Raw genomic sequence first — 9410 nt, forward strand, 5'->3', positions numbered from 1 at the left:
CGAAAAATTGGAAGAGGGAGATGAAGATATGAGCATATCAATATCGAATGCTACAAAATCGACATTTCAAGACCAAGAAATAAACAAATTACCCCGTCTTAGAACAGCCACATGGAGAAAACAACAAACTGCGTCGAAGCTAAAATTTTGAAAGATTGGTTGAACCAAAAAAATAACATTCCGTGAAATTCAGAACTATTTAATACTATTCATTGTTCGTTTACATTATGAAAATTAATTTCATAAATTTATTCAAAATTTTAATAAATCATTTTTTCAATAACTATGATTTATATATTGTTCGTTTTATTGCGAGTTATAATACATTGAAAATGTTTCTGTACCGCGAAAATATTTTAATTTCTGTCAAAATAATTCTGATTACTCCAGCCCATGAATAACTAAAGTGGCAAAAATTTCATTGAAGCCTTTTTTTACGTATTGATAATCACATCGCACCAGCTGATCGTCGCTTGACGTACACCATTATCAATTTCAGTGATGAATATTAATCTCTTGAATAACTTGAGCATGGTTCGTTCACGAATTTTAAAGTGCACTTTCTTTGAGGTGGTTGGCGGCCGCGTAGCGGCCACAGGCCCCTGGTTTTCTATAATGCTATCAGGAAGCCCGTTTCCTCACCACCATAGAGGTAGGGCAGTCAGCGCGTTTTTTTTTTAAAGTGGTATCCCCAAGAGGCCTATTCCACTTAATGATCTTTGATCACACATCCACTAGTTTTTACTGAAATCATTTTTATTTCAGAACGTTGGGCCTGTTGCAAAATTCTACTTGAGCAAAAAGAGGAATTGATTCTTACAAAAAATAGCTTAAAACATGATGAGTGCATTGGCAAAGTCTGAAATTCACTTCTAACTTCACACTCTGACTGAGAAATATACGGTTGTTTTGAGTTTCCCGCTTCGAAACAATATCACTGCGCAGGTAAACATTTCGTTAGAGGAGTCGCTCCATTAGATCCTTGCGCACCAGGATGTTCCTTAATACTCAACATAGCCGACACGCCTCTGCGCGCAAATCGAGGGCGGAGTACAGGGTCAATCAAAGCGAATATTTAACAACGCGAGGAAAATGTAAATGTAAACACGGCAGTTGTTAACAAATGGTTAGAATCTTGTCTCAGCGATTGTGTTTTGGCGGATTGGCATCGGTCATGTTAAATATTGCGTAGTATCCTAGTGCATACGGGTTGGATGGAACGACTCCTCTAACGAAATGTTCACCTGTGCAGTGGTATCGTTTTGGAAGCAGGAAGCAGGAAGCTCAAAAAAACGCTAATTTCTTAGCAGATTGTGAGGTTCAGAGTGCATTTCAGACATTGCCAGAGCGCTCATCGTGATTTTTGAGACATTTTCCTTGAGAAACAACTCTCTTTTTTGCTCTAGAAAAAGTTTTCGACATGCCCATTGACTCGAAGCCTAAATTTCCTAATGAATGCTTCGCTCATTTTTTGATAGCGAGAGGCTAACTTCCAATCCACATCTCAGCCTCGGAGGTATTTGTTTTCGAAGAAATCAAATCCAAACATTTATGCAAAGCTAATCCGTGAGAACGAAGGAAGTCGACAGAGAGACACTCTTGGCTACACTACTCCGGCACCCTTGAAACTTTGCAAAAACATAGTTCTGACCTCCCTAGTAATGGATAGGGCAAAGGGACATTTGAAGGTAATGCTTGCCCGACAGACTAATTCGAGTTCAAAAAAGAAAAAAACTTGAGAAGTCAAGTTTTGAGACACTTTATTTAGTGCACGGTACACGACGGAGCAGAAAGCAAAAAACACAACATGACGATGTAGCGAGAGAGTGTACAGAGCGGAAAAAAGGAAACAGGAGTACAAGCAGTTCACAAGAAATGCCACAGAGGACAGCACTGCACGGACGTGCAAACAGGTTCCAACACTTCCCCTTCAGGCCAACATTTTTATACGAACAGATCTTGAGTTTTGAAAAATGTTATGTCTCACAATAAAAGGGTTTTGAAAAAAATTGGCGTCTCCCAATAAAAAGGAATTCGAGAGTTAAGTAACATCCCATTGAGGCGATGTTTTTTTCTTTCTTTTTTCTTCTTCTTCTTCTTGCATCAAGGGCACACAGGAATTACCTTAACAACGTGACAATAAGAGTTCATTGGAAATATAGAGAATAAAATACATCATGAAAATCGCGTAACATTCGTGAAGAGAAAAAAAAATTAAACATTAATAAAATTTCAAAGAGCCTCAATAACATTGATTGACTTACAGAGAAACTTGGTTCTGACTCCATTCAAGGATTTAGTAAAAAGGTCTGCAGGCTTTTCTTTACTGGGCACAAATTTAAAAAACCTTCCCCTTTTCACTCATATTCTTGATATAATAGTATTTTAAATCAACATGCTTTGTCTTATAAAGGTCGACTTTTCCCGCTAGGGGAAAAGCCGCCTCATGGGACCGGAGTCCCGGAGGGATAAAGAAAGGAACAGCAAAAAAAGAACAAATTGAGTTGGGAGGAACCCTGCTCACTTGCCCAACCTCCACGCGAGACCGCACACAATCACAACAACATACTAAAACTAGAAAAACGGTAATTCACCTCCGAAGGGCTGATTTCAAAAAAAAAATTACATCGCGAGACGCGGTTTCCAAGAATCCAAAAACGAGAATAATGGCGGAAGGCCAGACTTGCTGTTTTCGGGTTCCTCCGCCTGCGCGCTGTTGGCGGAGGAAACCGAAAACAGCAAGTTTCAAAACTTTGGCTGGAGGGCTATTGACTCTTTACAGTCTTTTCAGAACTTCCCACGTCTTACTCAAAGAGATTGCTGTCTCATTGTCAGAAAATAGTGAGCATGGTTCTGGGGCATATTTTTCTATTCCTAATTCAAACAAAAATTGTGACGCCCATTTTATTTCCTTAACAGCTTCATAAGTAAATAGCGTAATATTCTGCCACTGCTGTGGAGTCAGCTGCACTAGACTGTTTCCAGGCCAAAAAAATTATAGGACCTTTACCTACGGTGGCTACAACGCCAGAAATGGATTTACTATCAAGTTTCTTATCTCCCAGATCCGAGTCAGAAAATAATTTAATAGGTTCATCATTCTTTATATATTTTAAGACAAAATCTTTTGAGAAATTTAGATACCTCAAAATGTGCTTAGTGTTCATCCAATCGTTGAGGATTAGGTGTTCACTTTGTTGGCTCACTTTACACACTGCAGAGCTAATGTCAGGCCTAGTTGACTAAGTTGACTGAGATGCAATAGGGAGCCAAGCGCCCAAAGCCCTAGCGATACAAAGTCTTATCGAAATTATCTGCCTCATCATAATCATTTCCCTCCTTTCCATTGCCTTCCAATCGCTGACATTTGCCTTACAAATTGACATTCCAAATGTTCCCAATGGTTGGTCAATGTGGTGCCGTTGATCTAGCATTACAGTGTACTTTTCAGTTCTTATTCTTACAGAAAGAAAGTTTGTCGGTTCTCCCATGGCTCTAAGTTGAATTTCGCCATCGAGTGCACCTTGTATCTTATACAGGGTTATTCAAAAGTCACCTACCACCCCTGTAACTTTTTTCCTAATTGAGATAGAAGTTTGAAACTTTGGGAATGTTCCTCGGTTTAAGGTAGCATTTTTTTGGTCCCCCCAAAATTTTGGGGGGCGGATCCCCTTAAGGGGGGCGGAGGCTAACTTTTTTTTCAAATGGCAACCCCCCTTTTAGGATACCTCATTCGAAAGATAATAAAAAAAGAAAATTTTTGGCGCAAACCGCAGGTCAAAATGTTGATTTTTAACAAAATGGCGGCCGGTCTAAGTTCAAAATGGCGGAAAACTGACTTTTCCGTTGTTTATTGACAGATTGGCGTTAAACTCGGAACCCTAAAGTTTTTCGAGACAAGAAAAAGAAAAACGATTCTGGCAAGGGTTTTCTAGAAAAGTCGGTCCTTTTCAAAATGGCGGCGGTCAAAATGGCGGCCTAGCGCGGGAAGTGGATAGTTAGGCTGCTTATCGATTTGCATGAAACTTGGTATCCGGGGGTATTTTGGCACGAGAAGAACGAATCTTTCACGGGATACCTGAAATTCCGACAAATTTCAAAATGGCGGCGGAAAAATGGCGGGAAATCAGTTTTAGGGCTGTTTACTGATGGATTCGCATGAAATTCAATATTCTGGTGGTTTTTGGCTGGATAAGAAGGAATCTTTCATTAGATTGTTGAAATACCAGATAATCGATATCAAATTTCATGCAAATCCATCGGTAAACAGCCGTAGAACTGATTTCCCGCCATTTTTCCGCCGTCATTTTGAAATTTTTCTGAATTTCAGGTATCCCATGAAAGATTCGTTCTTCTCGTGCCGAAATACCCCCGGATACCAAGTTTCATGCAAATCCAACGATAAGCAGCCGATATATCCACTTCCCGCGCTAGGCCACCATTTTGACCGCCGCCATTTTGAAAAGGACTGACTTTTCTGGAAAATCAATGCCAGAATCGTTTTTCTCGTCTAGAACAACCCTGAGATTCCGAGTTTAACGCCAATCTGTCAATAAACAACTGAGATGTCAGATTTCCGCCATTTTGAACTTTGACTGGCCGCCATTTTGTCAAAAATCAATATTTTGACCTGCGGTTTGCGCCAAAAATGTTCTTATTTTATAATCTTACGAAGGAGGTATCACAAAGGGGGGGGTGCCATTTGAAAAAAAAAGATAGCCTCCGCCCTCCTTAGGGGGGCCGCCCCCCAAAATTTTGGGGGGACCAAAAAGTTGCTTTTTCAGACCGAGGAACATTGCCAAAGTTTCAAACTTCTACCTCAATTTGGGAAAAGTTACAGGGGTGGTCAGTGACTTTTGGATAACCCTGTATACCTCATTGCATTGTTTTGCCCCTGCAACCTTTCCACAAAGTGTCCCAAAAGTCCGTAGTCCCCCTCGTAACTTTTGAACGTTTAAAGATAGAAAAACGAAACTTTGGGAATGTTTCTATCTTAAAGGGGACTTCTAGGGGGGTCAAAATTTTTGTCCCTCCTCAGGAGGGGCGTGGGGGCCCCCAACTTTTTTTTTTAAAATAGTAACCCCTATCTTGTGATACATCATTAGAAAGAACATTAAAAACTAAGAATTTTGGCACAAACCGCAGATCAATATCTTAATTTTTGATCGAGTTATGATAGGTCAAAGGTCAAATTTGACCTATTTTCAAAAAATCATGACTCCGGTTCAAAATATCGTAAAGAAAAAAATAAAATGGGAAAATTTACCAAATTGTAAGCACTTCTAGGTAAAAATCACAGAAGTTACTTCAAACTAATTTTAAGGGGGGTTTCGGACCCCCAAATACGTCATTTTAAAGGTCATACGATTTTCTCGCGAAATGAGCCAATTTCCCCTTACTTTTCCTCAACAACAGTAAGTTCAAAATTAGTTCAACATTGCGATTTCAAGTCTCCAAATTTCGAACAAAGTTTTTAAAAAAATGAAATTTAAATGGTTGAATTGAATCACCTTAATTTCGTTTTTTGAGCTCTGCCCGAAATTTGGGGACTTGAAAATGCAATGTTGAACTAATTTTGATTTTACTAACTAAGATAATGTTGAGGAAAAGTAAGGGGAAATTGGCTCATTTCGCGAGAAAATCGTATGACCTTTAAAATTACGTATTTGGGGGTCCGAAACCCCCCTTAAAATTAATTTGAAGTATTTTCTGTGATTTTTACTTAGAAGTGCTTACAATTTGGTAAATTTTCCCATTTTATTTTTTTTCTTTACGATAATTTGAACCGGAGTTATGATTTTCTGAAATTAGGTCACGTTTGACCTATTATAACTCGGTTAAAAATTAAGATATTGATCTTCGGTTTGCGCCAAAATTCTTAATTTTTAATGTTCTTTCTAATGATGTATCACAAGATAGGGGTTTCTCTTTGAAAAAAAAAGTTGGGGGCCCCTGCGACCCCCCTGAGGAAGGGACAAAAAGTTGGACCCCCTTAGAAGATGGTCCCCTTTAAGATAGAAACATTCCCAAAGTTTCGTTTTTCTATCTCTAACCGTTCAAAAGTTACGAGGGGGACTCCGGACTTTTGGGACACCCTGTATAACACTTTTCCCTGCTTCAAAAAGTATGGTTGGGTTGTGCAGTGATTTAATATTGCATCCCCTTTCCGACTAGAATTTTCATTTTTTGTTTGCATCCAGTCTTATCTTAACCTAGGGAAAAACCTTGATCAGTTACTCCTCAACAAGCTCAACGGAAACAATCCAGAGAAACAATGACAAGTCAATCCATTTCATTCGTTTTCAATCCTTTAAGGATGCTTCTCATAGTTCTTCGTGGTAGAAAAAATTAATTGTTCGAAACCGATTTACACGATATCACCAAGTTCACACGGGTACTGATTAGGCTGACGGCTGTAATTAGTTATCACTGTTCCCTATTTCACCCTAGTTTTGCCTCTACATAATTGCTTTTTTCCCGAGAAAAAAACTTGTATGCTTCAGCAGTTAATACATTCAACAATACACAATAATACAATTACAATATTGAAATTTACTTTTATATTATATCTATCTTGAAGACTCTTAAGCAAGAGATGCCAATGGATCATTCCCCAACGGCAGGCAAACCGGAACTGTTTCCCGCAAAATTTTACACAAGAATCAATACGTAAAACTCAATTTACTGACACATGGAAGAACTCCATTCTATGTAAGTAATTGCTCAAGGATTGCCAAGTATGATCTTTACAATGATCTTTCATTTCACAATCTAAAATGTCGGTTACACAGTCTTGGTTACGTAACCGACACAATCTGGCAGTGCCGTGATGTTTGCCAAGACCTGCAGCAGTCCAGAGTCCTGCCAGAAGAGCCAATACCTAGATGTGTTGTCAGATAAGTTGGCCATTGCTTACTTTCGGTTTGCAAGCGCAGACGACAAATTCAGGTTTCTGCACAGACCATCATGCGCTACTATCCATATTGAAAACATCCGTCTCGTTGACTTTTCATAAAATAACTACCTATCAGTTATGATCCGCAACTTTGACATGGTTGTGATTGCTGTGTGGCTAAAAATTGGAGTGTTACCTGGTTAGAGGGTAGTAAAAGAAGCATGCAAGCTTGTGTTCTCGCCTCTACTAGAGTCAGCTGTTTTCATGTGGATAGTAATAATGCGAAAATGCCTGCAAACTAAAAGTAAACAATGGCCAACTTTTCTGACAACACTTCTACCTGATATAATGGCTTGTTTTTTTACCACTAATACTATGCACCTAATCAAAATTGAATGTGCTGAAGTTGGAAAAAGGAGGTTAACTAAGTAACTGTAAGTATAATGAAATTAATAATTTTTAGTAAAATTTGGGCACTTTCATTACCAAGGTGTTGCACATTTCAGCTACTCCTGTTACTGTAAAATCACTCTCATTTCCATGGCTATGGTTTATTTCTGAGCTGAGAAGTCAAGACCTGCCAGAATATCTCTGGCATCCATCTCAAACTAGATAGCCCATGAACTGGCTAGTTAATGCATGGGACAGATGCTTCACTTATCAATGTGTTTTGACACAAAGTAGGTAGTTCTGTTGCGCCCAAAGCTGGAACATATCGCTTGGATGTGACAGAAGATGTGAAACTGGGATTAGGATATGGATATATAACTCAGTGGTACCTGATAAGTGAAAAATCTCCACAGAAAACTGATGAGGATGTCCCTCCTAGAACAACTGGAGACAGAATGTAAAAATTCTTAGGAGTACTCGAGCACTGAATTGGTTTGGGTAGTGTAACTTCAGTGGCATTGGAGGCTTCAAACTGAGGTTACTGAGGTTTTGTTACATGTTCATTACAAATTTCAGCAGGCCGGACTGCACAATCATCGCAATGACTCATTCGAAGCAAACAGGCTACTAAATAACTTAAATTAAACATAATATGACAAGCTAAGCCACTGCTGTCCATGGCACACTAAAATTATTTACTTATTTAGTTCAGAGACAAATACCACAGAACACATAGTTCATAGTATCTAGGCTAGCTCCAACAGAAGGTTCAGGTTAGGGAGGGTTCATCGTATCGCATTTTTTTCTGAACAGCGCCTCTACATTGTTGCAAAATGAAATAATGAATGCATTCATGAACTTGACAGAAGAGTAGCTGAACGGCGCTCTGAAGAACAAGCCGACAACGTTGAGGACCTCCCCCCTACCCCCGCCCCGGAACCCCGGTCGGTCCGTAGACAAAATGTAAACATTAAGGTGAATCCAGGCTTGGAACTTCGCGATTTGGCCACCACGTCGCGCTGCTCAGAAAAGCCGTATATATTTGCAAAAATAATAAAAACCGTAATACTTATTCAAGATTAGGGATCCAGGGGATATAGCAACATACTTGAGGAACACTCAGTAAAAAAATCTTCCCAAAATTCCCAAAAATAAAGTCGTAACTACGGCGGAAAGTAATACCCATTGCGGCAATGGGAGAGAGAGAGACAGAACATGAGGGATTCGGTTGCGCGCTCGGCCGCCGCGGCTAAGCTGAAAGTTTCAGCCGTACTTTCTCTGCGCTTGTAATTCTAATTGCTAATAATTTTGGCTCAAAAGATCAAGCGGAAAATAATGTATATCTTGTGGATCTGCTTTTTGTAATTTGAGGAATATTATTTCAGTAATCGTTATAGGAAAGTGAAATTCTCAGTGGTGACTGGTGGCGCTATCTCTTATCTTGAATTATCCCTGATCGAACCCTGGATTCACCTTAAAAGCCGTCTTTTACTTCGTCTTCGTCTACAGGATTCTTCGCGGACCGCGGCCGCGAACGATCGCAGAGAGTATGGAAGGTTCTACCCTTCTATACTCTCTGGACGATCGGTGATTTTCGTAGATACCATTGACGTATAATACAATCTAGACCGCGCATTGGGCCCGACTTTAGGCGGGGAAGGTAAGACAGCTAGGGGGGGTAAAGACGCGCCTTCAGCCTAGTTGATACCGCCGGATATACGAGCTAAGTGTACCCGTATCAGGCAACGGCACTGATAAGACCGGCATTTCCATTGTCTCGGTCGGTACACTTACTGCGGTTGCTGGGTTGCCTATCGTCTCGCCTGAAGGGACTCTAGTCTTGCCGAAATTTCCTAATGCGCGGTCTAGATTGTATTATACGTCAATGGTAGATACTTTTAGAGAGCCAATCACAGCGAGGTAGGGTAGACTGGGGTTAAGTGGGCACCATTTTGTTTGAAAAATCATAAAACAAATTTGGTGATAGATAGAGTTAATCTTTAAAGTACAATGTCTTCAGTATAATGTAAGGTATCTGCAAAAAATAGTATGTTTCATTTTTTAAATTTCTTCATGGTCAAAATTTAGATTTTGTAAAAAATGGGAAAGTGCTCAGTTAACCCCG

The 9410-nt window shown here is 39.7% G+C and overlaps 1 protein-coding gene across 2 annotated transcripts in view; it reads right to left on the reverse strand.

Moving 5' to 3' along the window:
• Positions 1-8094, reverse strand: part of OtopLa (proton channel otopetrin-like a) — a 130150-nt gene extending 122056 nt beyond the window's left edge. Inside the window, exon 1 of one of the 2 annotated variants that reach the window (XM_019043864.2) lies at positions 7675-8094. The gene's annotated coding sequence lies outside the window, so the exon portion shown is untranslated. The remainder of the gene's footprint in view (positions 1-7674) is intronic. The other variant, XM_019043867.2, reaches the window with a different exon arrangement.
• Between the last annotated feature and the right edge of the window lie 1316 nt (positions 8095-9410).

This window comes from Bemisia tabaci, chromosome 2 (genome assembly GCF_918797505.1).
Source record: "Bemisia tabaci chromosome 2, PGI_BMITA_v3".
Classification (NCBI taxonomy): Eukaryota; Metazoa; Arthropoda; class Insecta; order Hemiptera; family Aleyrodidae; genus Bemisia; species Bemisia tabaci.